The sequence below is a fragment of the Pelecanus crispus genome, chromosome 26 (assembly GCF_030463565.1).
Source record: "Pelecanus crispus isolate bPelCri1 chromosome 26, bPelCri1.pri, whole genome shotgun sequence".
NCBI lineage: Eukaryota > Metazoa > Chordata > Aves > Pelecaniformes > Pelecanidae > Pelecanus > Pelecanus crispus.
This window is the reverse complement of record NC_134668.1, coordinates 3,096,506-3,103,886: the sequence shown is the minus strand read 5'-3', so window position 1 is coordinate 3,103,886 and position 7,381 is coordinate 3,096,506.

Genomic DNA, 7,381 nt, shown 5'->3' with positions numbered 1-7,381 from the left:
AGTTGTTGCGACAGCCGGCTGCTCATCTCGTAGCCCGTGGAGGGCAGGCGTGGAGCATGTTTTTGGTTGATGGTTTTCTTCCCCTTCACATGAAAGCATATTTTGGGAGACCCAGAGGCGACAGCTTCTGCCTTGCAGTTCCTCAGTTACCATCTCTGTTGCCTGTGCCAGCGCAATGGCAAATACGGGGTGCTTGTCCCTGCACGCAGGCACCCCCCGCTATCTGGCAACAGCCTGCGGTGGGGATGAGAGGCAGTGGTGTTAATTTAGAACAGTTTTGCAAAGGTGGGGATTAAAATATAACCCCAAAATGAGAGAAATGCAAATGGAACTGCTTCTTAAAATATATATTGATCTACAATTTAGTGCTGAGTGTTAATGCAGCAACTGTGGAAAGCGTCCCTCTGATTTAGGCTGCTTGTGTTAAATTTTGTCTCTGAAGATGTACCCATTGCGGAGGAGGAGAACTGAAGAACCAGGTGAAAATGGAGTTGGCCTAGCTGATTGTTGTAGGTCCCTTCCAGGTGAACTATTCTAAAAATGAAAAGTACCTTTTCAGAGCAAGAGCTGACAGCCCGTGAGGCCAGCTTGCGCCTCTGGGGTTGGGAGAGGGAAGGACTGTTAAGGCAGGGCGTGAGGAGCATGACTGACAAGGGGAGCAAAAGTCCAGGGAGATAAGGAAGGTCAGAGACTCGCAAAGGCTTTAGAGCAGAGCTCAGCAGTGACCTGAAGAAGCAGAGGGGATGGGTGGGGAATGGGTCTTCTCTTGGCCGAGAGACCTTGGTGTGACTTCAGCCGAAGGACCGTCGCTGGTGCCACCCTTGCCTGTCTCTAGCTTCATTTTGTTTGCTGAAGCAGCTGCAACTCAAATACAATTTTCTTATCTGTGGTGTTTAACGGCAGTATCAGTGTAAACCTTGCATGTGTGAGTTTTGGCTACTAATAAATGGAAACAGGGTGTAAAAGTGATGAAAAACAATACCTGGAACCTTTATCTGTATATCTAAAAGTAGTTTCCTCATTGCCAGGAATACATGCTGTCTGCCCAAGGCGTCAGGACCTGCTGACGTGACTTCTGAGCTCTGATTTTCCTGGTCAGTGGGACACTGGTGAGTGACTCTCCTGTCTCAAACAAAAGTCCTGTGCATGTTCACAGCTCCCAGAGGGTTTTGGTGGAAGCACTGCTGTGCTGGATGAGGCAAGTTAGGTTGAAAAGGGTGTTCTCAACACGCGATGCTTTTCTGCTCTCTTGAAAAGCCTGTGCCTTTTCCTAAGGGTTTGCGCACCAGAAGTCTGCGCTCTCCTTTGCGATAGCCCCGTCTGTCCCAGCCGCTGCAAGCTGGCTGCCTGGCTCGTGCAGGTGCTACTTCAATTTCCCAACGCCAAGCTGCAACACACAACACCTCCTGCTTTATCAGTGCTCCCGCTCCTCCACCTGGCTTGGGCAAGAAGCCTCCTACGCTCGGCGGGTGCGATGGGCGAGGTGATGGGTGCTGGGGCAGTGGCGGTTCCCTTGCCCAGCGGGCAGGCTGGTGTCCCGTGCCATCTGTCACCCGCTGCCAGGCAAGGGACAGGGCTTTGGGAGCCGTGGGTCACACCAGCTCTGTGAAGCCTTCACTTCTCTCCCCTGCTGCAGGGACGGGGACAGTGCTGACACAGAGGCTTCCTTATAAATAAGCACTTACAGCTTCATAAATGTGCCTGTTTAACAGAACGCAGATAAGATACAAGCGTGGTCTATATTTAAACTTGCTTAGTTTTGCGGAACATGCAGTGTCCTTGATCGGACCTGTGAGCGTTGGCTCACCTCTGTGTCCCCGGAGGGATGGTGAGTGCTGTCTGCCACGCGTAGCTTAAGCGCAATGCCCTGGGAGACGTGGCCCGAGACACGCTTGTCTTCCATCAGTCCTCGTCTTCCCAAGGCCCTTGTGCCCTCTTAACAGGAGACATCTTAGCTTGCTGCTGTTTTCACAAGGTAAAGAGAGATTTGATTTCCATAGCTGGACTTTCTCTGAATGTGGAGGTGGTGCTGACTAGTTCCTAATCCTGAACTTAAATCTCTATTGTGGGGACTCTTCCCTAAGGGGCAGAGCCCTTCTCAACCCAGTAGTCCTGGCACATGGCTTTCCTCTAGCCTTTTGTCCTGGGATCGGGGTGCAGGCAGTTCTTGAACCTGTCTGTGCCTGATAACTGGAGTTTCAAGTTGTGGTCTTGCTGGCATGCTCGAAGGAGAGGCAATGTTTTTCCAAACATCTCTGCTTCATGCTCAGACATTCGAGTAATCCTGTGGTCTGGTCAGAGTTGGACAGAGGAGGAGAAACCTGTTTTTCTGTGCTCTGGCTGCTGCCCTGGGTGGCCTCCTACACCATCCTCCTTGTTGACACTGCACATTACTGGGAGAGGGCACGAAAACCAGTGTGGTTGGGCTGCCTGATGCTCTTGAAATATAAACTGTCCCTCACCAGAGCAGGGTAGGAGACTCTGTACTATAACCATTGCACATGCACAGGGCCACTGCACTGCAAGAAACACTTCTGTTTATTTTACTTGTTATGGATGACAGAATTTCAAACCAGTGAAGTATGTTGTGACAAAATGTCTGGGACCGTGGCTGTGTGATCTTTGCTACAAAAACTTAGCAGGGAAAAGGGTGAGGTGGGATCTGAGGAAATGCACCGATAGTGGGTGCCTAAATCCATGGTAATGTGTTGACCCTACTTATAGAAGGGGCGATGCTTAACTTTTGGCAGGTCAGGGACAGTGCTTAGTGGACTCCTCTGCTCGTGGACACTGCAGTCACAAGCACAGAAAATATAATTCCTGTTTCTTTCTGCAGCCCAAAGGTACCTGGTCAGTGCTTTCTGCTCCAGGGCAAGCTGAACTGAAAATGGCTGATGGGGGGGCCGGGGAGGGCAATGGGATTGTTACAGCTCATCTCTGGGAAGGAGAAAAGCAGAATTACCCACAGATTTCTTAGTAGAGGGGAACAATTTTAACCCTGCTCACCCACTCACTTCCTTAAGTAGCAGTAAAATTGCTGGAGAAGGAACTGCCTGTCACGGGCAGGGCATGATTCTGCCTTGGCATCATGTGCCGTGGCTGTGCTTAGCTCTGAATTTGCCTGTTGGCTTGTCCAGGCAGGCAAGAGAAGCAGAGACCTAGGAGCCAGCTGCTCCCAGTCACGCTCCCCGGGCACCCGCTGCAGGTAGATAGCCACCCTGGCCCGGGAGAGCAGCCTGGCTGGCCGGGGGGGGCTGGGGGCTCGGCAGAGCTCGGCTTGTGGGTCTGATTCCTTCCTGAGGGTCCCTATCTGCAGCTATAGGCTGTAATTCTGACCCAAACTTCACGTCCAGGAAAAATAGCAATTAATGCAACGGTTTAATGGTCAGTGGGTTAGTTTTCTCTTTCATTTCCTTGGTGAGAGGTGACATGGGGATGTCCCCTTTGTCTTGTCTGACTTCTGTTTTGCCTCTTGGTCTTTCCCCCTCTTCTGACTTGGTGCTCTTGTCTCTTTTAACCTGTCTGCTGCATTTCTAGCTGTCCTTTAATCAGCTGATAGAGGTCTGCTGAGAAATCACTGCTCTGCTCATGGCTCTTAAGGGAGCTGAAGTTTGTTGGGAATGCTTGGGCTGGAGAGAGGTATGGGTGCATGGGCTGGACTTCAGCATGGATGAAAGGTGGGGGGGCAAGAAAGCAAAGAACTGATATGAGTAATGAATGAGAAGACATAGCTATGACAAGCTGAGCTTCTGGAGCTCGTGTGCAAGGCAGATCCTTTCTGAGGAGATGGTGAGAGTTAGTCTGCTCCTGGGGATGTTCACATGTAGCTCTTACCCTCTTGTATCTGCATACATGTAAATATACCTGGGTGTGGAACGGCTTCAGAGATGACATGACTTTTTTCTCCCATAACTTGGAAATACCCCACTGTGATGCTCCAGCTCTGTCAGTGCAAGCAGGTCCAGGGACCCACTGATTTTGGGTCCCATCTTACCCAAAAGCTGGCAGCTCCTATGGTCATATTGCAACTTCCTGCTTGAACACAGCGATGAGACTTTCAGTCCTGTTATGCTGTGTGTTGGGAGCTAAATTTTCCTCCTTAACAATACGACTTAATGCCACTTACTGTCTGCTGTCGTGTCAGACTCCTGGGAAATGCGCTGAAGCCAGATCTCTCTTAAGCCAGTGGGGAAGCCTGCTGCATTTATCTACATCTGTAACAAGGGCTGGTCGAGGTTTGTCTTTCTGTGGTGTTGATTTAGGGTGACTAATCCATGACAAATCAACTCTTCTGTCACTTGTCGCTTCTCCGAATGCAGCTTTCTCCATGTCAGTGTCTTTCCCCACCCTGATGAATGAAATGTCTTACAACTGTTCAGGAGATAAGGTGGCAGGGTAGAAAATCTGTAATCAGAGCAGCTTGAACAGCCGAGGTAGATGCAAGGGGATCTGAAAGCTTTGTCCTTTTTCATGAGAGGGTTTTGCTCGCCACAAGGTAGATTTGTGAGCAGAGGTGAGCATTTTAACCTCTTACAGCAAACATCTAACATAATCTGCTTCCAGCACAGGTTGACCAAAGCTGCCAGTCTCTACTTCTGGGAATGACCTCGTATGTTGTCCTCTATCTCCTGGAATCTTAGTAAATTAGTTTATTATTTCAAAGGCCAACGGAGCAGATCGGCAGCCTCAGAAGGGCCCTATCTTTTCCACATACGTTATGACTTTGTGAATCCCAAGACCTTGAATTCTGGACTCTTCCTGCAGAGCTCTGGGTTGGTGCCTTGCAAAGGGGAGCTCTTCTGGAGCCTGATCTTGATATCTGAGTGCCACTGGAGCAGCTTGCCTGGCTTAATGCACTGATTTCAAGCAAGTCTAGGGAATGTCTGTGTGGCAATATCTGACCTGGTTGTGTGGGTTTAGCTGTGGCGTTGAAAGGGAGCTCATGTGGCTTTCCCAGCCCTCCCATCCTCTCCTGGACAACCTGAAACCAGCTGGGAGTTGTTTCTGCTGAAGAGCGGATGTTCAGCTCCTGGCATTTGCCCCAAGGTGGGGGATGAAGGTTCAAATTCTCTTCAGCCAGGCTTCAGTTTCTCTCCCAAATCTAGGGCATGTCTTCAGTAGATCATTATTTCTATGCAGAATTCAGTAGTAATCTGCAGCTTAATCAGCTGGAGTTTTTCCTCCATCTCTAGAAAAGAAAAATAGGCTTGATAGGATAAATGAAATATTTTCAGTATTAAAGTTGTTGGGGAATCCCTGGGGGGTTGCGTATTCTTGGTGCAATTTCTCTCTCTGGTGGGGAGTGATAGAGCAATTTGCATTCTTAGCAAGAACCTGTTTGCATGTATTTCGAAATAAGGGAGCAGCTCTTGAGTGTGGTATTTCCCACATGCAGGGACAGCTCCTTTCTGTTGGCCTTTCCTGAATTTTTGGAATCTGAGAGAAAGGATTCCTCTGCTGCTCTTTCTCTGGAATTGGTGATTGGGAAACAAAGGCAGAGACAAAGCACACAAGCAGTTTGGAGTGAGAGGAGGGCATGATTGAAATCTAGGAAGGGTTCTGGTGACACTAAGTGTCATGGGGAATCACCTGTGGAAATAATTGCTGTTCTGAATTTGTTCAAGCAGAATATTCCCTTTGACCTGTCCTTGCTGTGCCCTGCAATTAGCTGGGTGCAAATGTGGTGGTGTTACTCGGAGGCACAACGGTACAGGCAGAGCAACAGTGATATCGGCATGGAAATCATGTTGACTAAGCTAAAGGCAGAGTTTCTGTTGGAAACATTAGCTTGGAGAAATAACTCTTCTAAGATAAGAAGTGAAAATGTGGAAGAAGGAAATAGCTATTGCATGCTATTCCTGTCTGTAGTTAAAATTACAAGCCGAAGAGGTAGGAAAGGCAGAGACATCTGCTGCTGAAAACTTGTGAATGGGTTAGGGTTATAGCACCTTGATGCTAAATACTGCACAGTGCAGCTGGTGTAGATTTAATTTAGGAACCTGTTCTGCAGTTGGAAATGCTCTGTGCTCAGCCAGCTCTGTGATCCTGCTGGATTGCCATCCAGGAGCCCAGGGTGAGCAAGTGCCTGACCGGGCAACGCTGCTTCTGCATCCTCTGGCTGCGGACACAGACCCTGCGCAGGGAAGGGGTCACCTTTACATTTCAATAAAACCATAGAGGGCAGAATAAGTGCCAGCTGCACGGGCTGTGGTGCCACAGGGAGAGGGGCTGTGCCAGCAAACGTGTGTTTGTTCACCGCATCCGTCAAAGCAAACAAAGCTCTGCCGCTTACGGCTCAGCAGCAACAGCCCTGCAGCGTCTTCAGCTTGTCATGAGGTGCCTCTGGTAGCTCGAGGCTTGATTTTTCTTTGGGTTTTATTTATTGATAGCTTCCCATAGCTAGCTTTATTCTGCAGCTCTTAACGCTTCAGGACGGTCAAACAGGATGTCCTGCAGTTGAGGATCAGGCTGAGCATGACTTTTCTACAATTCCCCAGCCTGCAGTAAGTCATAAAAGACAGCAAAAACCCCTCTTGGTAGGACTAACTCTTTCCTGTACTTTGTCCCTCTTTTTCCTGAGCTAATGAATACTTAGGGCTGACACTGGCCTGCCCAGAGCAGCGAGCCGGGAGCTCTCGGCAGCCAGCTCCTGCTGCTCGGCGAGCAGCCCTGCCGTAGCTTTGCAGGGACGGGGGCTCGGGGCGCCGCCGGAGCAGGCTCTTCCCCTGAATCTGGGCAGAGCGCCTGGCGGGCAGCTTGGGTGAGTCACGGGGGAAGATGGCCGGGGCCGAATCCTTCCTGAGAACTAGCACTTGTGCATCTACTTTCCTGGTAACTTCAAAGCTGAATGATCCTCTTCCAGCATCCGCTTCAGCCCCTCAGTCACAAGAGTGAGGTAAAACTGGGTTTTGCAATCGGCGTGGCACACTTTGATCTGCAGTGGGAAGGAGCCTGTAGTAACTGCTTGGCTGATGTGCGAGTGCGAACAAGCCACACGTGTTTGCTGTGTCTGCGAGCCAGTTTTGACAAATGGGAGCATTTAGGGGCAAACATGCACGGACTGAACCCCTCGGCTGCAGCAGTGTTGACCATCTCCGGCGCTGTGGCTGTTGCAGTGCCCTTGGGCACAGCGATACAGGTTCTCTGCAGAAAGCTGTACTGACTGAAACTCATTACATGAACCAGTCTGTCACCCAGACTGCGTCTTTCCTGGGCTCTCATCTCCGCAGAGCTGCTTGCTGGGATTGCAGCCCGGTGTAGGCTGCTACCGGGAAGGTTTTAGGCTAGCCAGCTGTGCTGGAGTGCTGAAAAGCGCTTATGGCAGCCTCACATTAGCGGAGCTGCTGAGGCGTCGTGTCTTCGGCTGCTGGGCCGGGTCTGG